The sequence below is a fragment of the Gracilinanus agilis genome, chromosome 1 (genome assembly GCF_016433145.1).
Source record: "Gracilinanus agilis isolate LMUSP501 chromosome 1, AgileGrace, whole genome shotgun sequence".
Lineage (NCBI taxonomy): Eukaryota > Metazoa > Chordata > Mammalia > Didelphimorphia > Didelphidae > Gracilinanus > Gracilinanus agilis.
The window spans coordinates 663,072,387-663,100,140 of NC_058130.1; positions in this window are offsets into that span (position 1 = coordinate 663,072,387).

Genomic DNA, 27,754 nt, shown 5'->3' on the forward strand with positions numbered 1-27,754 from the left:
TTAAAAACTAATTGTTTTGAATTCTTCCAACCTTCCTAGAAGCAATTCTCTTCCCTCTGGAATCAATCTAGAATTCAATGAAAAGTAATGTAGCATCTTCCCCTCAATTATCATTCCAGTTCTTAACTATTAAAGCTGTTCCTTAAGGATTAGCCTATCTCCCAACTGACTTTTAAAAATATTTCATCTATTTATTTATTTATTTATTTGTTTGATTGTTTATTTGTTTATTTATTTATTGCATTTGAGTTCCAAGATGTTCTCTCTTTTCCTCCCTACCAACTCCATACTAGAGAAGTCCAACATTTGACATGAATATGTATATGTGAAACCATACCATACATACTTCCATATATCAGTTCTTTCCTTGGAGGTAGATAGCATCTTCTTTCATAGGCTGTTTGTATTTTATTTGAATATTCACATAACTCAGAATAGCTCAGTCATTCACATTTACAATGTGAATAATATCACTGTTACCACATACAACATTGTCTTGATTCTGTTCATTTTGCTCTTCATTGTTTAATACAAGTCTTTCCATCAACCTGCTTATCGTTTCTTACACCATGGTAGTACTCCATTACAATTCTAGATCACAATTTATTCAGCCATTCCCCAATCCTTCTTGTGGCTTTGTTCATCCCTCACAATCACCTTACACTGCAGTCAGCAGCCATGAGAAACACAGCAATGGCACCCAGAGCCAAATGCACAGCCCTTAAGGGTTGGACGAGAAGGAGCCCCTTCTGGTGGACAGCAGTGTATGATGGGAGGGAAGAAGTAAGGGACCTCCACTTCTACCCAAGCCCACAATGACATCCGTGTGTTCATTGTGGACTGGTCCAAGGGTGGAAGGGAAGTTGGTCTTGGATTGTACCACTAATAGCAAACAAGAGAACCAAAAAGTCTGAGATCCTGAGAGTCAAAAAAGATAAACACAGTTACTGAAAAAACAGTAACTGAATGGGGAAGGGCAATGGAAACTCACAACTGACAGCTGACAGGGAAGGAGTTTAATACACAAAGGGACATAAACCCCACTGGGGAAAGGGTAACAAATGACACTTGTGGGGAATGGGAAACAGTTAGGGAGAAATAATAATAACTGAAACTTTCACAACAGCCAGGGATAATTAACTCTCTGTGGATCCTTGATGGTAGGAGAGAGGATGACAAGGAAGTTAAACAAAGTTAAGTTTATTGGTTTGGTAAGGTGTGAATTGGAGAGAGAGGGGTGTCTAACCTCTAAAGGAGCCAACTGCCAGAGAATGGTGGCAGTTGGGTTGGCTTATCCTAACAGCCAGCCAGCAACTAGCTCAGCTGAGTGGGACAGGGCTTTGGACTTTCAGGTGATGTTTAGACTCAAGACTTTTCTGCAAGGTCTCAGCAAGATAATCCACAAGGGCTAGAGAGCATAGGACTTCCTGGAGCTGTTCACCCACTACAGGAGAGATCTTAACTCTACCTACATCTTCCTCTTTATCTTGATTGCAGATCCACCTCCTCTATAGAGATCCCAAATAATCCAAAGGCTAGCTATACAGCAGCTCTCAGCTTCTCACCTCTCCTCCAAAGCAGAAAAAGCTGTCAACAACTCAGTCTCTCTGAACCAAACCCTTTTTATATTATGGGCTTAGAATGTTCTAGGTCAGCCAAGCTGGTCTGTCTTTTCCTACTCACTACATATGCCTATCTATCAGTTATAAATTACCTATAACACTACCTAAAAACTTAAAAAAAAAAAGAATATTCCCTCAATTTCCAGCTCTTTGCCACCACATCTCCCAACCTACTTAAAAAAATAAAAACAAGCAAAAAAACAAACTTAAGTGTCAATATGTCATTTGGTCCAAAACATATCCATGTCACAGACATATTAGAACAAGTACACATCCAGAAAGTTTACAGTCACCTAAAGATTCCATTTTGCAGAACTTTTGAGTATGTTTTTAGTTTGTGGCTCCTTTTTCTATTTTTTTCTCTCCTTTTTTTTCAAGTGCTTTACAAAAGGGAGGAAATTAACTTATGGCTAATCTATGATTAAATTAAAAGAGACAAGTACAGTACCTGGCACATAGAAAGCACTTAAAAGTTTATTGATTAATTTATTGATTGAGCGAATTAGCTTAGCTTCTAGATTCAAGAATTACTCTTGGAAATTCCAAAGCTTTGCCTCATTTTGTAACTTGGAGGAGGTTCTGACTGAAGGAAGTAACTAACTTTATTTAAGTAATAAACTCATTTATTTCAGAACATTCAGTGCACAGCTCTATGCTTTATACAAATAAATATGCCTCTGAAAAGAATGTATTTCAGTGAAATAACTTGTTGCTATGAATGTTGTTAATAGGGGTAAAAATAACAAGAGACTTAGGAATATGTTTAAGCCAAAAAATAAAAAATAAAAAGACGTGTTAAACCTTACATTTATAGAGCATTATCAAACTGACAAAATAACTTCACATGTCTCAACCCCGCTCTCATGCCAGCAATGTGAAACACATATAGATTTTCCCCAGTACCCCAGACTCTTTAATTCCCATTACTTGTACATTCATTTCACTTCTGTCATCCAAAGAGATGATCATAGCCATGGCCTTATAAGTCAGTAGACTTTTCTTCGCCCACTTCCTTCTTGATTTCTTAGTCATTCAACAAGCATTAATTAAAAGTTTACTATGAGCTATGAAAGATGTTAAGTATTAGGGATGCAAAGTGAAACAAAAATATGATCTCTGTCCTCAAGAAGATCACATTTAAGTAAGAGAGATAAGATGCACATCATTTTGTGCATAAAATATCTATTGTTATTATTGTTCTCTTCTTCAGGCAAGTCTGAGTCTTCTTGTCTCCATGGAAGGACAGTCAGAGCTTTTGCTGTCACCATCTTGACTCTGCCCCAACCTGTGGACTATTTTTTTTAAAACCCTTACCTTCTGTCTTGGAGTCAATACTGTGTATTGGCTCCAAGGCAGAAGAGTGGTAAGGGTAGGCAATGGGGGTTAAGTTACTTACCCAGGGTCACACATCTGGGAAGTGTTTGAGGCCAGATTTGAAGCCAGGATCTCCCATCTCTAGGCCTGGCTCTCAGTCTACTGAGTTAGCTGCCCCTGGGTAGTACTATTATTTATCCACCATTCAAAATAGAAGGAGAAGAGGACTTTCCTCTCAACTTCAGCAGGGGCACTCCTTGCCTCTTGAACCAACTTCCCTGATGAATGTGCAGGTAATGGAAGTTAAAGAATCTGGTGAATTGGGGGAAATCTATATAGACAATACCAAATCTTCTTCCTCCCCTTTCTTATTTCTGTTTTGTTCCTTTAATACCTAGGCCAAATGACATCTTTAATTAAGGTCTTCCAAATGATCTAGGAAATATTATTTTTTTAAATCTAACTTTATTATAAAAATGTTTTCTTTTAAAGAAAACAACCTATATCACTCTTTTTTTGCCATTGGCAGTGGAGAAAATCTACTAGAACTGATTTGGGGTTGGGGGACCTAGATATCATTGACTCAATAATGATAATAGCTAGATGTACACAGGATGTCCCAAAAGTCTCCATGCATTTTGAAGCTTCAATCTTTGGTACACCTGTTCAATATTTTAAGGTATATTGAGTGCTTTCCATATTTTAAAATCTCATTTGATCCTCACAACTACTTTGAGAGGCGGGAGTTATTATTATCCTCATTTTACAGATGAAGAACCTGAGAGTGAAAGAGAATGAGACTTGCCCAGAGTCATATAACCACTAAATGCTGAAGGTAGGATTGGAACTCAGATCTTCCTGATTCCAATTCGAGGACACTATGCACTACACAAACTTTGGTTAATTATTTATTATGTGTCAGGAACTGTGCTTGGTGCTGGAGTTACAAAGAAGAAGATGAATACGTTGCTTCCTTCTTGAGTAAAGGAGAAATGTAGAACAGAGCAACCTGGAGCTTTGCTTTGGGGATTACTTAAATTTTTGAGCAGAGATTTTGCTAGAACAAAAAAGGTCTTAACTCACCCACAAGGATACATCCTGGGATTCAACAACAAGTAATTTTGTCTCCATTCAATTCATTCACACTGACTGGTACATGAGACAACTGACAACTCTCCAAAGCCAAGGTCTGAATGGAATTAAAATAGCTGTCTTTGAAAATCCCTAAACTAGTTGTGATAGGAAAGTCCCATCTTATTTGGCATTATTTTATTTGCTCTAATGAAGCCACCCTCTTAATACTGTTGGGGAATCTAAAGGAAATGTGACCTCCTCTGATCCATCTTCCACATCCTTTCTCTTCCTCTCCCAAAGCTGCAAGGGATTCTTTGTTCTCCTTTCTCTTGGCATTTTGGACTTTCCTTTGTATTCACCATAATCTCACTCTTTCTCTCTCTCTTTTGCTTGTATGTATGAATGTAATTCCTCCCTGCTATTTAGATTGTAATTTTCCTTAAAGGCAGGGATTGATTTTTTTTCCAATTTCATCTTTGTATCCTTAATATCTAACAAGGTACTTTAGAAATGAAATGGAATGAATGAAATAGCTATAGCAGCACTTTTGGGGATATCAGAAAATACAAAAACCTGGAAACAGAGTGGGTTTTCATGGATTGGGGAATGTCTAAATTGGTAAATGAACAAAATATGATACTATTGTTCCGTAAGAAATGATGACTATTAAATGTCAAGAGAAATATTTGTATTATCTAATGCAGAATAAAGCAAGCAAAGCTGGAAGAACACTATACCAGTGATGACAATAATATAAATGAAAACAATAACAGTTCATATTTATATAGCTCTTCAAGGTTTACAAATATCTCACTTTACCCACCCAACAACCCATGGGAGATAGGTAATTATCCCCATTTTATAGGGGATGAATTTGAGTCATACAGAGGTTTAATGATTTGCCCAGGATCAAAGAGCTAAGAAATGTCTGAGGTCATTTTTGAACTCTGATCTTTCTGACTCCAGGTCTAGTTCTCTCTCTCTATTGAGCTACGTAGTTGTGCCTAAGAGAGAGCCAAACACTGGTTAATCACAATGACCAATCTTGGTTCCAGTGAAGAGTTGATCAAGCATATTTCCCTCTGTATAAAGACAAAAATAAAAAATATTCCATATGCTGAGTTTAGTCAATAATTTTGGTTCATTTGGATTAACTTTTTTTTCCTTTGTTCTAAAGGAAGCTTCAGTTGGATATGTACATGAAGGATGAGGGGACTAGTGTTGTTGTTTTTTTAATCAGGAAATGTTTGATATGAGAAGCAAAAGGCATTCATAAACATTTGAAATAAAAAGGAATGGAACTGAGTAGCTGCCTATCCTGAGAGATCTCTGTTGCATCTCTCAAGCCCTTCTTCCGAGTGAAATTTGGATAAATCCATCAGTAGCAAAAGTGCTTATTAGGATCTTTCACACTTTCTAAAATCATAGCCATAAACTACTAATAGGAAGTACATTTTTTAAGCGTGCACCTGTGAGTCGTTTAAAAAAATATTGTTGTTTTTAGCAGTCTGTAGATTTTAGTTTGTCAGTCAAGGTTAATGTGTATGACCAGTGAAATGCTTGTCAGGCTTTCAGCAACAACCACTTAGAAACTGTGCTAAAGACTGTGATGAGTTTAAAAAGAAGTGAGGTTGTTCCTTGCCTCAGAGAAGCTTACAGCCTAATGGGGAAAACATGACAAAGACAAGTGGAAAATCAATGACAGCAAGGAAACCAGAAGCCTATGTCTATGAGCAAAGGATTTGCTGGAGTGATTGAAGTGCCTGGATCCAGGTAAATTTCATCAGAAAAGACTTCAGAGAGCATAGAATTTAGAGTTGAAAGGGCCTTCTGAAGTGGAACAAACTCAGCATGTCTAAAGAAAATCCTAATGATGTCCTTCCCTCTACCAACCCCACTTCTCTTCTGAACTTTCCTCTTTCTATCAAGGATACCATCATCCTTCCAGGAACTGAGGTTCAAAACTTCAGTGTCAGATATCTGGACTAGGAGTAAGAGATTCCATTCTGAATTCAAATATGGCCTCAGACACTTATTAAATGTGTGATCCTATAGTCAAGTAACTTAACCTCTTGCTGACTCAGTGTCTTCATCTACAAAATGGGTATAATAATAGCACCTACTTCCCAAGTTGTTATAAGAGTGAAATGAGATGATACTTGTAAAGTTCTTTGCAAACTTCAGAGTGCTGCAGAAATACTAGCTATTAAACTTCATTCTACTTCACCTCCCACATGTGAGTTGTTAATTTTTGTCTGATTCAATCTCTAGACCAGTGATTACCAAAGTGGGCACCACTGCCCCCTGGTGGGTGCTGCAGTGATCCAGGGGAGTGGTGATGGCCACAGGTACATTTATCTTTCCTATTAATTGCTATTAAAATTAAAAAAAAAATTTAAATTTAAATTTAAAATAAAAAAAATTAATAAAATTAATTTCCAAGGGGCTAAGTAATATTTTTTTCTGGAAAGGGGGTGGTAGGCCAAAAAAGTTTGGGAACCACTGCTCTACAATAACTCCAACACCCATTTTCTTCTAGTTGCACACACAGATTTTACCTTAGTTCATTCAAGTCTTCATCAGCTCTTATCTGAACTATTTAAATATACTATGTATTGGCTCCAAGGCAGAAGAGTGGTAAGGGTAGGCAATGGGGGTCAAGTGACTTGCCCAGGGTCACACAGCTGGGACGTGTCTGAGGCCGGATTTGAACCTAGGACCTCTCGTCTCTAGGCCTGGCTCTCAATCCACTGAGCTACCCAGCTGCCCCCTAAATAGCCTCTTAATTGAAACCTACTTCTTAAATTTTATCCCTTGCCAATCTGTTCTCCACATAACTGTCAAGCTAATTTTCTGAAAACATAGGTGTTACCATATACCTCTCTTGTTTATTTAGCTGAAGTGGCTCCCTATTTCTCATAAGATCAAGGAAACACTTCTGTTTGCTATTTAAAGCCTTTTAAACCCTGACGCCAACTTATCTTTCCAGCCTTATTATTTTTATTTATTAATTATTTTTATTATTATTGTGTTATTTCTCTTCATATACTCTTTAGTCCACTCAAATTGGCCTTCTTTTCCATCACAACAACAATGCATCTCCCATGTCCATGCCTCTAGACTGGCTATTTCCCATGCAGGCACCATACTCTCTCCTCACCTCCATCTCTTAGAATCTGTGATTGAAAGCTTAGCTCAAGCACCATGAAACCCATCCAGATCCTCCAATAGCTAGTAACAACTCTCCCCCCCTCAAAAACAACAATAACAAACTCTTACCTGGTATTTATAGTCTTTAGATTTTGAATATCCTTACATATGTAAATGCTATGTATCCCATAATAAAATGAAAATTCCTTGAGGATGGAGATTATTTCACTTTTGCTTTTGTATCCTCCAATCCTAGCATGGCCCTAGGCACATTTTTGTTGTTGTTGTTGAGTCTGTTCAGTCATGTCCAACTCTATCTGACACCATTTGGGATTTTCTTGCCAAAGATACTGGAGTAGTTTGCCATTTCCTTCTTCAGCTCATTTTTACAGTTGAAACTAAAGCTTACAGGGTTAAGTGACTTGCCTAAAGTCACACAGCAAGGAAGTGTCAGAGGCTAGATTTGAACTCTGGAAGTTGAGACTTTCTGAGTCCAGGCTCAGCTAACTAGCTGCCCCCAATGCCCTGCAATTTGAACCCAATTAGTATTTGGTCAACCCATCAAGTTAATATAGGGATGCAATTTCCAAAGCTTGCCCAAGCTCAAAATTGACCTCACAGCAGTGTATGAAAAGAAATATAAGTTAAGAGCATTTTGATAATGAAAGACATTGATAAAAGGTCTTGAAGTCCAAGATTAAATATTTTAATTGATTTGAGCATTTCTTTCAAAACTTTTAGAAAAGGAATCATAGATTTAAATCTGGAAAGAACCTCAGAATCATCTAATCTAACCATCTTATTTTTATAGATGAAGAAACTGAGGCAGAGGAAGCTTAAGTGGTCATTATGAGTACTAAATATCAGAGGTAAGATTTGTACCCCACTCCTCTAACTCCAGAGGAATCAGAAGAAAATATCAGTATAGGAAAAGGGTTCTTGTTTCATCTGATAGTTTAGATAAGGAGTTTGAGATGATCAGAAGAAATAAGAAGCAAAGTGCCTGGGGCATCTAGATATCTCAGTGGATAGAAGCTAGACATGGACACTGGAGGTCCTGGGTTCAAATCTGGCCTCAGACACTTCCCAGCTGTGTGACCCTAGGAAAGACACTTAACCCCACTTATTTAGCCTTTATCATTCTTCTGCCTTGGAACTAATACTTAGTATTGATTCTAAGACAGAAGGTAGGAGTTTTTAAAAAATGAAGAAGAAGGACAGATATAGGACCCTGGTGTGGCAGTATAAAAATAAGGTGGCTAGTAACAGGAGAAAAAATGGAGGTAGGGATGATCAGAAATGTTACAGTAGTCCCCATAGATCTGGTGTCATAAAAAGCATTCTTTTTCTTTAAAAAAAAAACCACAACATACTTTCTATCTTAGAATCAGTACAAAGTATCTATTCTAAAGTAGAAGAGCACTAAAAGTTAGTCAATTGGGGTTAACTGACATATCCAGGGTCACACAACTAGGAAATGTCTTGGGCCAGATTTGAACCTAGGTTCTCTCAGGGATAAGTGTTCTTTCTTGACCAAAGAAGAAATACAGGGTTTGAAGGTAGATTGATTATTTGAGATGGCCTAGAAAAAACCAGACAGGAGTTGAAAGGCATAGGACTGATGATAGTGATGGCAAAATTAGAAAAGAGCTTATATTTCTATTACATGTGAAGGTTTACAAAGCATTTTCCTAAAAATATTCTTTTGAAGGAAGTAGTTTTGGTATCATTACTCCCATTTTAAAGATGGGGAAACTGAGCCTCAGAGAGAATAATGACCTGCCCAGGGGCATCCAGCTGAGACCCGACAACAAGTCCTTCAATACTCTTTGCATGATTTGGCATGGAAAATAATAAGTTTGATTTCATATAGCTCTGAACTGGCCAGCTAAAATAAAAGGCTGTGAACAAGTTAAATTATTTTAATGCTTTCAGTTATTTGTGTTATCAGCCATCTTTTCAATTTTGGAATACAATTTCCTCTCCTCAAATGCTAGGGATAAGATTATAATTGTTATTTCCCAAGGGACTCTTGAACCCTGTCTATTTTTCAGTATTCATCCTGGGGACCAGAGAGCAAGTTCAATCTGAAGCAGAGTGCCTCCCTTTCCCCCTCTTCTAAAGAGCCACAAGAACCTCACTGAAACTTAAAAAGAAGAAAACTTGAAAGTCTCAGGAGGCCTTCGCACAAGTGAAACTTGAAGGGTAAACATTAGCACTTACTTGACAAATTCTCTCCTCTATCCCTTTTCTTCAAAGGGGTTGAAATGAGGTGATTGCTGTCAAAGATTTTTATTTCCTTGACTACTCAAGTTAATTAGCTTTCCCAAGCCAATATTTTCCATGACATCTAGAATAACCAGTGTCATCAGCTTCACATTCCAGGCAGCTTGGATCTAGTCTCCCGATTCACACATCTTCACTGAGGCTCAATTGTGGGCAGATGTAAGATGCATTTTCATTTTTTTTCTTTGCTAACCATTCATGGTTTTAATTGAAGATGCTCTAGATGCCTCTTTATTCTTGGTTCCTGGCACCAGAAGTATACGATACGGTGGATGACTCTAAAAAGGAGGCTTTTTGAAAATAACAAATCAAAGAAATTTATTAAATGTGTGACTCTACCTCTAGGCTTGATGTAGAAAAACTTAAGTATTTAGACATGCCCTACCCTGTATGCAAACATTCACACATACGAATAATACAATATACATCAGCACACAAAGTACAATGCAAAAGAAGCATGACAATTCTAGAAATCAGTAATCGATATGGGCAAGGCAAGTATCTTGAGGGATGCCAAAGTTCTACGTAGTACTATGTCAAGATAGTGGCAGTGCATGCTGTTTACATGAGATAATATAGTTGAAAACACTTTGAAAGTATAAACAGCACCATAATAAAATAGAAAGAATAACTACATAATAATATTTGAATAATAAATAAATTTTGATTTAATAATATAAATAATATATTATATATAAACAATATAAATAATAAAGTAAATACATTGAATAACAAATAAATGAGATTCAATTAAGATTTAAATCAGAGGACCTAGTTTCAAATCCCTCCTGTGACATTGGCTACCTGTGAAAGGGAAAAATTTGGGTAAAATGTGAAGGGCCAGAGTGAGGATGCAGAAGTGTGCTGGATGCAGAGAACACTTTCACTGTGTAATTTTGGGCAAATCCTTTATTACTCCAGGCCTCTGTTTCCTCATCTGAAAAAGGAAGGAGTTGGTCTAGATGACCTTCAAAGGCTTTTACAGCTCTAAATTCATGATTCTCTAATCTGGTGATGGTGATGGCAATGATGATAAGGAGAATGACAATGACCTATTTTGGACATTTGTTAGAGAATGTTAATATTAGTCAAAGAATCTTAAAATTTTTTTTCAAAAAACTTTTAGTGGCTAAACATACTGATTTCCCAAGTATGTCTATTAGCCAATGGATATGGTGCTGAAATGGACATGATTTTGACTTTAGTTACCCACAATATTCATATAAAATAAAGCAGACATTCTTTATTTTGATTAATTTTATGAATCTCCCAGCCAAATTATAGAAGATCTTCTCTTAGGACAGATTACATAGTACTTATGCAGATGCTAAAAAGAAAGTTTCTTAGTGAAACTTGAGTCTACATATCTATCCAAGTATCAGACTTTGATTAAACTCCAATCACTTTCCTTGGAACTGAACTGAGATTCAATGGTCTGTGATTTCTGAAATCTCCTTTCAGTGAGTGTCTGTATTAGCAATTTCCCCTCTTATCTCCAGGGAAAGTTGCAGTTGTTAGAGGACATATTGCATCCTTGCTGGCACGGTGACTATTTCACAGTTTACTTCTTTCAGAACTCTCAGAAGAATACGAGTGACTACTAGTGATGAACAGTTCTTAAACTCTTCAAAGATACTCAAGAACTGTGTCCTCAGAGACTCAGAGCTTTACTTGAAGCTTCCATGAACTACGACTATGCAACAGGAATCTCAGGCAACGTTCTCTGTGGGAAAGGGCATTGTCATACTTAATTAACCCTCTCCAAATACTTTGTCTATGCAACTGTGGATAGAGAGAAGGAAAAAAAAAGGAAGAACAAATCATTTAAAAACCACTCTTGGAGTAAGAAGCACATTTCATATTCATAAATTCTTCTGGAAATCAAGTCTCCGGTGACCTCTGTTTCGAATCAGAGCTCGAACCCTTGCTTAATATATGGATAATGGGACAAGGGATGGCCAAGTTAGGTATTTTTCAGGTAAGTCATTGAGGTGGAAGAAAAATTTTGTTGGCAAGTGATAATAAAAGTGAATCTACTTCAAAAGTACAAGTAATTATATAGGAGCAAGCTATTTTTGTTGTCCAGAACTATTCCCTCCCTCCCATGAACACTTGGTAACTCAAGAATTTTCATAATTTTCTTTCAATTATATTCATTTTCGAGCATCACATTTTCGCTAAGACCTTCGTGAGGACATAGTCAGCATTTTAGGATCATAGATTACAAATTTAGAGGTAGAAGAGACCTTAAAGGTAATCAGGTCTAGATCTCCTCATTTACAGATGAAGAAACTGAAGTTCATTGGACTTAGGTAGTAGTAATAATAATTATAAAATTACTGTAGAGTAGTTTCAGTCATGTCTGACTCTTTGTGACCTCATTTGGAGTTTTCTTGGCAAAGATGCTAGAGTGGTTTGCCATTTCCTTCTCCAGCTTATTTAAGGAACGGAGGCAGACAGGATTAAACGATTTAGCCGGGGTCTCACCGCTTGTAAGTAAGTGTCTGAGGTTAGATTTGAACTCATGAAGAGGATGAGTCTCATAGCTAATATTTATTAAGCACCTACTGTGTGTCAGGCACTGTGCTAAGTATTACAATTATAATCTCATTTGGTGAGTGGTATTATTATCCCCGTTTTATGAATGAGTCAACTGAGTCAAACAGAGGATAAGTGACATCAAGATAGTAGTATTTTGGGGGCAGCTGGGTAGCTCAGGGGATTGAGAGTCAGGCCTAGAGATGGGAGGTCCTAGGTTCAAATTTGACCTCAGACACTTTCCAGCTGTGTGACCCTGGGCAAGTCACTTGACCCCCATTGCCTACCCTTACCACTCTTCTGCCTTGGAGCCAATACATAGTATTGTCTGGAATACAGAAGGTAAGGGTTTAAAAAAAAAGATAGTAGTATTTTGAGGCTGGATTTGAACCTAGGTCTTCTTCATTCTATAGCAGATAGATGGGATCTGTCTGCTACACCATTATTCTTCTGTGTAGACTTTTTAGACCTCAAGCTGAAGGTCCTCAGTAGCTGTTTGTTTAATTTAATTTTAGTATTCTTGTTTAGGTAGTCCTATTCCTCTCTCTGCCACTTAGGATCCCTTCTTTGTTGCTTTCACCATACAACTACTGCCTTCTGTTTAAAAAATAACGATAACTTAAATAGTTAATAAATTATTATATTTATTATAGCAATAATTAATTATATAGGATCTATTAACAATATAACAACAATTTAATATAAAACAAAGATTCTTAACCTTTCTGTGCCATGGCCCCTTTTGACAATGTGGTGAAGCTTATGAGTCCCTGTTCAGAATAATGATTTTAAATGCATAAGGAAAGGTAAAAGTTAATGGAAATAAAGATGGCATTTTTCTTCCCATCCACATTCATAGATTCCCTGATATCTCCTAGGTTTAAAAAGGTTTAATAATAATTCTTTCTGAATGTCAAACTTAGTTTTGGGGGATAAGTTGGTTGACATTGTAGATGCAATCAATGATATTGATCATTTCTACAAATTATAATTTGCTTGCTAAGGTGGTCAACATAATTGGAATTACCTTGCTGTGGTATGGATCTTGAGGTTGAAGAATTCATTATCAATGTTGATTACCAGTGTTGTTTGTCAGTTCTCATACTCTTCTGTTTCTGTAATCTCTGCTATTCAAAATCCCACCCTTCTTTCCCTTAAAGCAGTGATTCCCAAAGTGGGCACCACCACCCCCTGGTGGGTGCTGCAGTGATCCAGGAGAGCGGTGATGGCCACAGGTATATTTATCTTTCCTATTAATTGCTATTAAAATTTAAAAAATTAATTTCCAGGGGCTCTAAGTAAAATTTTTTTTCTGGAAAGGGGGCAGTAGGCCAAAAAAGTTTGGGAACCACTGCCTTAAAGGTTGAACTTGAGCCCTTCCCTATGAAGCTATCTCTGAAGAAAGATACATAACTACATTAATTGGGTCCCTCAGAAATGTGTGCCATCTAACTTCTGGGTTCTCTCTGCTGTTCTGCCTTCATTGATTTCCTATTAGATTTCCCAGAGTGGCTTTCCATATCTTTCTACTCTCCTAAAATTCTTTTTTTTTAAACTCTTGCCTTCCACCTTAGAATCAATACTGTGTATTGGTTCCAAAGCAGAAGATTGGTAGGGTCTAGGCAATAGGGATTAAGTGGCTTGCCCAGCATCACATAGTTAGGAAGTGTCTGAGGCCAGATTTCAACCCATGATCTCTAGGTCTGCCTCTCAATCCACCGAGTCACCTAGCAGCCCCTCTCCTCCAATTCTTAACCTTTTCTCGATCTTCCTCATTCTTCAACGATGTCAATACCTTCTTTACAGAACTATATGAAGTGTTTCATTGCAATCATGTCACCATCTAGCTTCAATTGCTCCCTCATAAGCACTCTTTTAGCACCTTCCATCTCTAATCTCCACCCTCCATCTAGTACAGTGGAAAACACACTGGCTTTAGAATCAGAGGACATAGGTTCAAATCCCACTTCTGGGTGACTTCAGGGAAGATCCAATTAACTTATCTCATCTGTAAAATTAAGGATTCAGCTCCAATGTAGTGGACTAGCACCTTTAGTGGGAGGGCTTACAGAGCCCTTTTCAGGGCTGCTTATCCACCTTTGGTGTCCACCTTTCACTCAACTCTCATTGGTGGCTCCAAGAAGTTGTAGCATGGACATCAGCTACAATACCTGTAAAGCCATCTAGACAGATGGGCTAAACCATGTTGAGGATAACCGATAGACCTCAACCACAAGGATGACTTAGAGGGTATCTATCCCAAGCATGTGGAAACTTCTCCCAGAATGGTCAGCTAAGAACAACTTGAACATTTAGATAATGGCCAGATAAGAACACTTACTTGGTCAGACATGGACGAAACTAATGCCATCCATTGCATGTTGGGCCATCATTAGTCATCCTGACTTTTGTCTTGCTATTGGACTTTAATGAGTGTGGAAGAGATAGGAAAGCTGAGGCTTTGGATAGCTCTACTTTCCTTAAATCCAATTTGCACTCAATTCAAGACTTCCCCCCACAATGTCATTGGTCCTCTGCAAAAATGAAGTATAAACAACTTATGTCATCCTACCTTATCCTTACAGTATCATCATTCATGTCCTTATAATATCTCTCCCATTAGTCCATAAGCTCTTTGAAGGCATGGAAACATGCTATCTTAGAACTAGAAAAGAGTATAAATAAATATAAATAATCATCAGTGCCCTCAGGGACAAGGGTCTTACTTATCTCCCTATCATCCTTAAAGTCTAAAACTATTCTTTATAAACAGCAGCCATTTGATTTTGGGATTAAAACTGCAGAGCAGGAAGGAGCCTCCAAGATCATCTAGTCATTTTGCTTCTGAGCAAATTGAGACCCAGAGAAGCTCTGTGGCTTGTCTGGTGGATCAGTGATAGTAAACACAAGAGATGGGATTTCAATGATTCCTTAGTGCAAAATTTCTACAGAAGCCTAAACAGAAGAGACCTCTCTCCTCCAAATCCTATGCAAAAGACTCTCAGGAAACAAGAATTAAGAAATAGCCATTGACCATTATTTTATTTTATTTGCTATTTATTGATAAGTTAATTAGCATTTGTTTTTAGGTATATAGCACTTGTAGTTTATTTTGGGATGTGGAGGTGATTTCATCAGTGTAAGTGATCCCCATTTTAGAAACTCCTCCAAAACACTGATCAGCAATTTATCTTTAATTTATTATCCTTAAGAGTAGCTAAGGCAGTGACGGATTAGATAAGTTGCCCATGGTGACATAGTCAATAGGTATCAGTGGCAGATATGGAACTTCAGGGCCAGTCCTCTATTCATTAAACCAACCTGCACTTAAATTGCTTTAAATTGAATGCATTTGTCTATTTTCCCTAAAAGGTTAAAAGTTCCTTGAGGATAAGGGCAGTATGTACCTTTGTAGCCCACTGTGTTGGGACCACAGCAAATGCTCAATTAACATATGTTGAATGGCTTAATTATGATGTGATTATTACCATCACTAAACAAAAGTTAATTGATCATTTCAACCAGTTAGACCCCAAGTTATATGCTGAGTTAGCTATACTTAGGCAGCTAGGTGGCACAGTGGATGGTGAACCAGGCTGACATCAGGAAGACTCATGTTCCTGACTTCAAAACTGGCCTCAGGCACCTACTACCTGTGTGACCCTGGGCAAGTCACTTAATCCTGTTTGCCTCAGTTTCCTCATCTGTAAAATGAACTGGAGGAGGAAATGGAAAACCACTTCAGTATCTTTGCCAAGAAAACCCCAAATGGGATCCGCAAAGAGTCAGACACAGCCAAATAACAACGTAGCTGCATTTGATCTGTTATGAGATAATAACTAAATAGCCACTTCACCTTTCATAGATATTGCCCTAAATTTTAGGCTAGGTAACAGACACAGGATCATAGGATCTAGAAATTATAGCTTTAAGGGAGCTCCTAGACCATCTAATGCAACTCCATTTGACAGTTGAGGAAACTGAAGCCCTACTATAAGAGTTAAATATATTGTATGGATAGTTAATATTTTACATGCTGAGATTAGTTACAAATTAGAAAAAATTCTTAAAATAAAGTTCTGTCTTGCATGGAAACATCTTTATGGCAAAGTGTGGAGATTCAACAGGCAGTTAAAGATGAAAAACATGTTAGCTCAAGAGGCAAGCAATCATGATAGTGAAAACATCATTGCCTTGAAGACAGATTGTCCCTGATAGCACTTAAGTCAATTGGACTTCCTTTGATGATGAAAGGCAGCAGTGAACAAGAGGAGGGAGTCTATCTTAAAAGTCCCTTCTCTAGCCCAAGAACTTAGAAAAGATCCTCTCTGAGTAATTAAAAAGAGCAAATAATCAGAAGTGTGGCCAGGAGCCTGATATACTTAAGCAGAAGAGGAAAGGGATGGAGATGGACAAAAAGAGGTTTCAAGAGAAATGAGTTGACATGTTGAGTGCTTTGGCAAAATTGACAGAGTGACAAAGAAATGGTCCTGAAAGAATAGCTGTACTAATACCTAGAATTTCCTAGGAGCTCGGTACTTTCATATTTACCATTTTATGCATTCTCACCACAGACTGATAGGAAAAAGCAGGTCTATTCATTTCAATTTTGCAGGTGAAAACTGGGAGAAATTAAGAGATTGTGCCTAGCCCAAAGTCATCCAAGGAATAGTAGGATCATATCAGTCAATTGACAAGTCTTTATTAAATATTTACTATAGACAGGTACTATACTAAGTTCCTGGATACAAACACAAAGAATAAAACCATCTTTGCCATTAAGAACATATTCTACTGAGGGAGATGATGTATATATGTGAGTATTCACACACACACACACACACATATAGGTATACTTACAAATACATGTCTTTCATTATTTAAGAAATCCACTTGGCTGAGAGCTGTCAGGGACAATCTATCTTCAAGGCAATAATGTTTTCAATATCAAGATTGCTGGCATCTTGAAACAACATGTTTTTTATCTCTATCTTTTTACTTCTTTCCTTCCTTTCTTTCTTTCTTTCTTTCTTTCTTTCTTTCTTTCTTTCTTTCTTTCTTTCTTTCTTTCTTTCTTTCTTTCTTTCTTTCTTTCTTTCTTTCTCTTTCCCATTAGGTTCAATTAAACTCTTTCCCATCATACTTACCATACTTTAGCCAGAGTTTATTTTAGCAATTAAAATTGAATGCTTTTCTTTGTTCACTGTCTAGAGACCAATATCAGGCTAATATGGAAGGAGCTGGAGGGAATGAAATCAGGAAGCCTAGAGCAAATTGGACAATCAGCCTTGGCATACATTAGAAAAGACTCTAAATGTACTGAAAAATAAATAGAAGCCCAAACAGTTCCCCATAATTTTCCCCCAGTTTCAGTTCCTTCTAGCAATATGGAAGAACCTCTAGGTCTCTGGACAAGTCACTTCTCCTATTCTGCCTTTGTTTCCTAATCTGTAATATAAGGGGGTGAAATTCACTAGCCTTTAAGGTTCTTTTCATTTCTAAATTTATGATCCTACAAGAAAGTTTTGGCAATTCTAATGAACAACATCCAAGTAAGAGTTTCAATATTTTCAGTGCCCTAGTGACCATATTCATTCTAGAGTCTAACAGATCTAGAGAGGGATGTATGTAGGCATTTCATACTATCAGTACCTTAAAAATCAAGCAAAATATGAAAAGGAAATAATTGAAGGTGAGAGGCAACTAAATGGAACAGTAAATATAGTGCTGGGTCTGTAATCAGGAAGATTCATCTTCTTCACACTACTTAGCTGAGTGACCCTGGGCAAGTCACTTAATCCTGTTTGCCTCAGTTTTTTTTCTCTATAAAATTAGCTAGAGAAGGAAATGTCAGACTGTAGTATCTTTGACAAGAGAATCTTCAATGTGGTCATAAAGAATTGGACATGACCGAAATGACTAAACAAAAAACTGAAGGGAATCTGAGAACTTCCATCTGGGGCAACCCCTAATGCCACCCAGTGTCACATTATAATGATGGCTTTGGGCTTTGATGACTACTAAATTTGGGACTCAGGATTTTTTTTTGCCCCTAAATCATATGATTATAAATTTCAAGTGGGAAATAACCTTACATGCCATCTCATCCAATCTCCCTGATTTTACAGATGAGTAAACAGAGAGAAGAAAAATGACTCACTGAAAGTCACATAGGTGTTAAGCAGGAAGGTGGGAGGTGAATTCAGGTCCTCAGATTCCACATCCAGCTCTTTCCAGAAAATCCCCACCTTCCATACACATGCTAAAAGTTCTACTGAATTATCAGGGGGATGTTTTGAGGAGTCCTGATGGATATGGTCTCAGAGTAGCTGTGATAGCAATTTCTTGAAGCTGGTACAAAATGAACAATAAGTAATCATCACAATGTCAAACTCACTGTCATCTACAGTAAAATAGGGGAACAAACATAAAGGGAGAGAAGGAGGAGGAGGAGGAGGAGAAGGAGGAGGAGGAGGAGGAGGAGGAGGAGGCACAACAGAGAGAAGACACATAAATAACCTTTTGCAAAGAAAGAACCCTGCCAAATGCAGTTGATTGTTTTTTTCCCCCATGGAGGTGCAAGAGTAGTTGATGAAAAAAAAACTGCTGTTGGAGTATTATTTCTTGATTTAATAAAGCTTCTGTTACAGTAGATCCTAAAATTTACTCAGCCAGTGAATTCAAAATGGATTGATTATGGAAACTGCTGCCTAGACTCCACACCCACAGAAAGAAACAAAAGCATATATATTCAGTAATAATGCACTACTGAAGGATTTGAAATGGAAACTTAGGTTTCCAAACCACACCCCTTTCATTACCCCATGCTGTCTCCTTTGCAATGGTCTCACTTATTCTTTTTGGAGAGCTGTTCTTTATAGAGATCCCTTAGTCCAACTCCATCGGTTTACAGTAGAGGAAACAGCCCCAGAGAGGTGGTTTGACTTGTCCAAAGTTACAGTTACTGGCAGATTGAGGACTAGTACCTGATACCCTCCTGACTCCCAAGCCAATGCTCTTTCCATCATATCATTCTTCTGTCTCTATAGGAGTGTATTTTGGATTCTGGGTACCTTTTCAGGTAAGATCAGGATGGAACTAGACATTAGTCCTTCCTCCCCTTTCACTGAACACTGACCACCAGTCCCAGAATAAAGATGCTCCTGAACCTCCTCACTCTGGAGGACATAATCTATTTGACATTGGAGAGAGTTCTGCAATGACTTGAGACTGAGTATCTCAAATATTCTTACCTTTCAGAGCTGGTCTTGCCCCAACATTCCACTCAGTCTATAAACAGGATCAGGGACTGGACACTTGCCTGCTATGGCACACATATTGACCTTACCCCTTCTTCCAACTCTTTTTTTCTAAGATAAATAGCCAAGGCAACATTACTTTTGGAAAGAAACCCCAAATGGGGGAACACAGAGTCAGAAATGATTGAAATGACTGAGCAGCACAATGACAACAATACTTTTGCCATTGTGAAAGGTATAACATTTGATTATCCTATGGTTAAACCTAGAATTGAATACTTGTGATTCCAAGACAAAGACTGCCCAAGCTAAGGCTTCCTTCCCTAGCCACCATCTCCTGTTCCCCCCTACCCATCCATATCAGCCCCATCCCTCTCTGACTCTATTTGTACTGTTCTGTTGTATTCCCTTTTCTTCAGCTGTGTCCTCTGGGATTTTCTCTTCATGGAACTATGACATTCTTCTACCCATTCCTCGAAAAGTACCTTGTTTATGTTTGATAATTACTTTCATGTGTATAAGGCAGCATGGCATATAGTGGATAGAAAATCGGTTTTAAGTCTGGAAAGAACAGTGTTCAAATGTGACCTCTGACACACACCAGTTGTGTGTCCAAGGAAAGTATTGATCTTTTAATGCTCTAAGTAACAGTCTAAGTTGTAGAGAAAAATCCCAACCTAAACTGGTAGAGGGAGTTTTTTACCTATAAATTCCCTATACCAGTGAAATCATAGGTCCATCCAGTTCTTATCTATATTTATAGTTGTATATATTTTTCTCCGCAACAGAATGCAAGATCTTTGGAGGGAGAATCTATTTTGCTTTGCACAGTATAAGCAGAAGGCATTTTAAAAATAGTTTAATTTTATTGGCTGTAGAGATCATTTTTACTGGGGTGGGATGGTGTTGTGAAGATGGGGTTAACTCTGCCCTGCCCATTTTTAGATTTAATCACTAAAAGTGTACACACCCTACTTATCCTTAAGTATGGGGAGGTCTAAATCCCATGTGTGCGAAAGTGGGTGATGAATCAGAATCAACTGACTACCCCCTGGGCAGTAATTGGTACATGTAAAGTGGGAGGAAAGCACAGGAAGTGATGAAAGGAATGGTCTTTATAAATTGCAAGAACCTCCTGTGAAGAGAGATCTTTTTCCTTGAACTGGACCCTGGAGGAGCTCTGGCTGAGGACCTTGGACTGCTTTCTATTTCTCCTTAGAACTACCATGTGGATTAATGAAAAAGGCTCGTTCCCTTCCTTGGCTTTTTCATGGAGGTATTAGCCTCTGGAGGGGCCACTTGTCTGGAGGAGGCTTCTTGGCTAAAACCCTTATTAAGTGACCCTTAGGCCCTCTGGCCAAGGCTACTGGAATCCAGCTGGAGTAAGCCAGGGCTTGTGCACATAGTCTAGCTCATTAAGCTAGATCTCTTATTCTGCCCTCTTCTTATTTCTCTACTTTCACCTTCCCCTAAAAATATAAAATTTATTTTATAAATAAATTGCCAAAAAATAATTTGGAATTGAGTAAATTCCTGGCAACCACACTGATAAATCTAGCCCAACCATTTACATTCTGCCCCTTACAGTGTCTGAATTTGCCCATTTATTTTATATAAAACTTTTTGAAAACCATAGAAGCACAAAATAAAAATCAGTAATAATCACCATCATAATTGATAGTAATAATAACTTGTATTTACCTGGACCTTCAAAGTTTATAAAGCTCTTTAAGAGGAGAATTTCATTTTATAGATGACCAGAGTCCTATTTTGATACCTCACTGAGGCTCTGAATTAACTCAGGGCTCTCATAGGCTATGCTAGAGGGACATAAGCTCTGATAGTTTGTATAAAATCAGAAAACTTTTGGATATGAGTTTGGAATAAACTTTGCACTTATGGTCCAACAACCAAACTCACAAGGTCTTAAGAAGTTTGTGGCCAGGTTGGCTTTGAGGTGGTGAAGGGGAAATGGAAGATGATAAAGAAGGAATGGATAAATTGTTTGACCAGAGTAGTTCTTGAAGACAATCTCCTAAGACTACAGAAGAGTTATTCATATTGAGGGAGGAAACACCCACACCAATGTAATTACTTGAACCTAAAGAACTAAATTAAATATTATTGGGACAGCCAAGGGGTGGGCCTGGAGTCAGGAAGACCTGAGTTCAAATCCAACCTCAGACATTTATTATCTATGTGACCATGGTCAAGTCATTCAACTTGCCTTCATTTCCTCATCTATAAAATATGAATAATAGTAGCACCTACTTCTCATGGTGGTTGAGAGGATAAAATAAGATAATATTTATAAAGCTTTTAGTACATGTACTAGGTGCTATACTAATGTTAGCTAATATTGTTCTTATTAACATTATTATTTTTAGCTTTAAAATTTTTATTTAATTAATTTAGAATATTTTTCCATGGTTACATGATTCATGTTCTTTCTCTCCCTTCTTCCCACCTTGCTCCTGTAGCCAACGCACAATTCCCCTGGATTTTACGTGTGTCATTGATCAAGACCTATTTCCATATTAATAATATTTGCATTGGGGGTGATCATTTAGAGTCTACATCCCCAATCATATCCCCTAACATTATTATTATTATGACTCAAGTGTTGTTATAGTAAAAAGAAACTGGACCTTTGACTGAGGATTTCCATATTGGAATTCTGGGAAGTCCCAGAGTGCAAATCCCATCTGTTTAAGAAGAAACAATCCAATCATCGCTTAACATGGATTCTTTCAAGTCAGTCAACAAGCGTAAATTAAATTCTTACTAAATCAGGCGCTGTACTAGGCACTGGGAATGTAAAGACAAAGAATGAGACAATGCCCTCCCTCAAAGAGCTTACATTCTTTTTGAGGGAGGCAGTATGTACAGATACAAGCATAAATAAAATAAATCTATTCAGGACACATGTAAAGTAAGTGAAAGGTACTTTAGGGAGGGAGAGAAGACATTAGTAGTCATGGGAGCAGGGAAGGTTTTGGATGGAAAGTGATCTATCTTGAAAGCAGAGTCCTCTATGAGAGACAAAATTATCTAATAATAATTACATCAACAGTAATAATAATAATATGATCTTAAAAGGTCTGAGTTCATTGCCATTACAGTCTAATTTTCAGGATTTCAGGTAACAAAGAACTATGAGTCAGAAGAACCAAACAGACACACTTACCATGGAATCTCCATGGAGACCATTCTGGAGAGTAATTTGGAACCATGCCCAAAGGACTATAAATTGTCTATATCCTTTTATCCAGAAATACCACTATTAGGTCTATATCTCAAAGTGATTTTTTTATAAAAAGGGGGAAAGAATTTATTTATACACAAATGTTTATAGTACTTCTTTTTGTGGCAGTTAAAAATTGGAAGTTGAAGATTTGTCCGTCAATTGGGGAATGGCTGAACCAGTTATGGTATATGATTGGTATAGAATACTGTTGTGCCATAAGAAATGATCAGCAGGATGATTTCAGAAAAACCTGAAAATTACTTGAATTGATGCAAAGCAAAGGAAGGAAAACCAGGAGAACATGATACACAGTGACAGTAATTTTGTACAATGACCAAGTATAAATGAATTAGCTATTCATAGCAAAATAATGATCTAAGACAGCTCTGAAAGACTTATGATGAAAAATGTTATATGCCTCCAGAGAAAGGACTTATGGTGTCTGATTGCAGATCAAGCATACTATTTTTTAATTTTATTTTCTTTGTGGGAAGGTGGGTGTTTGTTATATGTCTTCTTCTACAATATGTCCATTATGGAAATCTATTTTGCATGATATCACACATATAAAAATCTGTATCAAACTGCTTACCATTTTAAGAGGAGGGAGAACAGAGAAGGGAGAGAATTTGGAATTCACAGTTTTCAAAAACTGATGTTAAATTTTTTTCATGTCATTGGGAAAAAATAAAATATTGAAAGGTAAAAGAAAAGAAACTCTACAAAGGACAACAGACCTCTTCGTGTATTCCCTATCTAAAGATTGAAAATCATTTATTTAACAAGACTGTTGAAAACAAAACAAAATGAATTCAGTGACAGTGATCATCCCAACAGACTGTGAGCTATCTATTACCTTTGATCTTGTCATGTCCCCAGTATTAAAAGCAAGAGGCCAAGTCTCCCAAGGAGTAAAGCTAAGAGTATGCAGAATCAGTCTGTCTGGACCATACAAAATATCTAATGAATGGGACCATAGATTTAGGACTATAAAGGACTTTAAAAATCATCTAGTCCAACCACCTCATTTCATAATGAATTAAATGAACCCACCACCAAGATGATGACCAAGATCAAACATATTAAAAAGCAGAGCCCGGACTTTAACACAGGCTTAAATCTCCACATTTAATGTCCAGTGACACAGTGGATAGAGTGCTAGGTCTGGAGTCAAGAAGACTCCTCTTTGTGAGTTCAAATTTGGCCTCAGATACTAGTCATTTAACCCTGTTGGTCTTAGTTTCCTCACCTATAAAACAGGCTGGAGAAGGACACAGCAAACCACTCCAGTGTCTTTGCAAAGAATACCCCAAATAGGGTCACAAAGAATTGGACATGACTGAAAAGTGACTGGACAATCACAAATATACTACTCTGCCTTGATCCTGATTCAGGACATGTCAACACTATAGTTCTCAGTACATGGGGAATAAATGGGGAGAGTGACCCCAGGCCACAGGTTGGGGACAGGCTGGGAGGAAAAAAGAAAAAATGAAGAGTGACCTCCAAAAGCCCAGGCTTTAACTGTCACCTTTGATAACTACAGCAAAGTCTTCAAGATGTAAGTAATGGAGGCTGGTAAGAGAATGCGTTTTCACCACCCATTCCTCAGCTGAAATGAGTTTCAGCAATGCTCATGGAGACCAGGGACAATGTCTATTTAACTTGATTTGTATGGCTCCCAGTGCAGCACCATGTAGAGGTGAGTGCTTAATAAGTTTAAGATGATGGATGATGATTTAATTGGGGCAAAGCAATCCACAAGTGCCTTAAGGATTTAAAAACACCAAGGAGAGAATGAACTCAGTGTTCTAAAGAGCGAATAGACTAAATGAATAAAAGAACATTTTCAACTATTAGTAAGTTCAGAAAATGAAAGCTATTGGATAATGGAACAATTTCCAGGGGATCTGGCATTAAGGGCCAGGGAATACAACTTAGTGTTTTTAACTATATTGAGAATAAAAGACCTAACACATTGAATAAAGCAGCCACTTAGCAGAGTCACAGACTTTCAGAGTTGGAAAGGACTGTAGAGGCCATCTAGTCTTTCCCTAGAGTACTGGATTTATAGTCAGTATTTTTTTATTTGAGTTCAAATCCTAATTCCACCTTTGCTACATGTACGACCTTGGCCAAGTCACTTAATTTCTTTGGGCCTCAGTTTTCTCACTTGTAAAATGTAGTTTTGTTGCTGTTGTTGTGGAGTTGTTGCAGTCATATCTGACTCTTCATGACTCCATTTGAGGTTTTCTTGGCAAAAGATACTGGAGTGGCTTGCCATTTCCTTATATAGCTCATTTTACAAATGATGAAACTGAGGCAAATAAGGTTAAATGACTTGCTCAGAGTCACACAGCTAGTAAGTGTCTGAGGCTAGATTTAAATTCAAGCAGATGAGTCTTCCTGATTCCGTGTCTGGTCCTCTAATCACTAGTTTTACTAGGTAAACTCTAAAGTTCCTTCTGGTTCTAACCAAGAAGTTTATCTTCAACCACTCATCATCCAGACACTAATTTGGATTTTCTATTTAAAGGTCCTTTTCCTCTCTAATTTTTTTTGTTTCTATGACATTCTCCAAGATTGTTGAACTTTTATAATAAAGATGCTATTTAGGGAGAAGTGGGGGGAAAATCCCTTATGACAAATCGTTTGTGTACTGTAGGCAAAGTTTGGAAATTGTGGTCCTTGGATATATTTCCTTTTCATTGAAACATTTGTTTAGCATGGACAACTTGGCTTAAATAATCTTCCTTTTCTTCCCTCTTCCCCTTGTACTGACTCAGGAGAATAGTAATGACCTCATGGCATGTGTACCTTTTGAACTGTTAAGAAGTTATAAAGTTGGAGCTAACATTTTAGTAGAAAATTCAGTGAATGTTGGTCAAGAAGAATCTCCTTCATACCAAGATTCATGGAATCTCCCATATGAATACTGTGATTCTCTAGAGTATGAAGAGTAAGAAGTGCTAAGATGGAAAATCAGAGATTGGTCACAAAGCACCATAATCTGCAGAGCACAAACACATAACATGTACTTCTTCAACAGATAAATGTCCCAAGAGGAATTAATTTTCTTTCCTGCTTAACTGAATTTCTCTTAATTATATCTCACCTCCTTTGAGAAAGGTTGTTGGTTTTTTTTTCAAATCCTTCCCAATTCTAATAACTTCTTTCTGTTGATTATCTCTTTCTTATACTGTATATAGCTTATTTTTCCACAGTTGTTTGCATGTTGTCCCACCCACCCCATTAGATTGTGAACACCTCAAAGACAGGGACTGTCTTTAGTCTTTCTTTGTATCTGAAATATTTAGCAAAATAGCCTACATATAGTTGGTGCTTTAAAAAATGCTTATTGACTGACTAATTACTTTATTTTTCATTTTCAAGTCATGAACTACAATAATGTTGACCTGAGAGTGGTTTGTGTTGCTGGTTCTGGGTTTCACTTGACTTCCCTTGGGCCAGCACACATTTTATTCTTACATTGCTCCAAGCTGCTGCCTCCAGGTACATGTGTGCCTTTTACATCAGGTGCCAAAATCATCAGTTACGGTTCTGGTGGTAACTCCCTCCTGACAAAAGGAATTAAAATGTTCTCCCCCCCCCCCTCTCTCTCTCTCTGTCTCTCTCTCTCTCTCTCTCTCTCTCTCTCTGTCACCCCCTCACTCTCTTTCTTTCTCTCCCTGTGTCTCTCTCTCCCTCCTTCTCTCTCCCTCCCTCTCTCTTTCTCTCTTTGTCTTTCTCTCTCTCTCCCTCTCTCTGTTTCTGCCTCTGTCTCTCCCTCTCTCTTGTCTTTCTCTTTCTCATTCTCTCTCTTTGTCTCTCTCTATCTCTCTATGTCTCTGTCTGTCTGTCTCTCTCTTTCACACACACACACACACACACACACACACACACACACACACACACACACACACACACACTTTGCCTTATTAGAAGAGTCCAGAGCTTGCAGAGAAGGAGAAAGCCCAATATTTCCTCATCTTGCTGGAAATGCTACATTGAAAACAATGAAACCCAGGGAGTAAGACAGGGGGAGAAGATAGAGAGGGAGGGTTTACCCTGAAGGACTTTTATGTTTTGGGTTTTCATTGAATCTAGTGGTCTTCATCTTAATTCCCTGGGCATAAGTATCTGAGGATTCAATTGATTATTATAATTGTAATTTTAAAATCTACTCTGGAATCTGTCTAGCCAACTCAGAACTTATTCTTTAATTAGATCTGGAGTTTGCACCCTGTATTTTTTTGTTTACTTTTTTATGGTAAAAACAAATGGTCCTTGAAAATGATGTTTGATTATTCAAAGTTCTCATTTGTTTTCCTTTTTCTTTCAGTAAAACTTTCTTCTAAAACATTTTTAACCCCTCCCTTATGAGTATAGAGTTGGTGTCCATGTTCTGAGTGGCACAATACAGGAAACCTCTTCAGGAGTTCTGAATAGGAGAATATAAACCAAGGAAGGGGGAAAGGTTTGCCCAGAAGTTCTTGCTGTGAGAGTCTTTTGACAAAAGATCAGAGTATGGCTGAGTAGAAATAATGTTGTATTTGGTGTCAGCCAAACTTTGAGTCAAATTAAATCACATCTCAAATATTTACCTACTGTGTGATTTGGAGCAAGTCATTAAACTCTCTGATCCTTAGATTCCTTATCCTGAAAATGAAAATAAAAGTGCAGGCACCACCCACTTCATAGGGGTACACTGGATAGAGTGCAGGTCCTGGAGTGAGGAGGACTCATCTTCCTGAATTCAAATCTGACTTTGGACACTTACTAGCTGCTTAACCCTGGACAAGTCACTTAACTCTTATTTTCCTCATCTGTAAAAGTATTTGGAGGAGGAAATAGCAAACCACTCCAGTATCCTTGCCAAGAAAACCCCAAGTGGAGTCAGGAAGAGTCAGACATAACTGAACAACCCATTTCACAGGGTAGTAATGTACTGTGCAAACTTTAAAATGCTATATGTCATATAACTTGTACTTTTGTTATTATTATAAAATAAACATAGACAGAGAGCTTATTTCTAACCTTAAAAATATATGAGTGCAGGCAGGTAGGTGGCTTAATGGATTGAGAGTTGGACCTAGCAAGGGGAGGTCCTGGGTTCAAATTTGATTTCAGACAATTTCCTAGCTGTGTGACCCTGGGAAAGTCACTTAACCTCCATTGTCTAGTCCTTACTGCTCTTTTGCCTTGGGACCAATATACAGTATTGATTCTAATATGGAAGGTAAAGGTTATATGTATACATACAT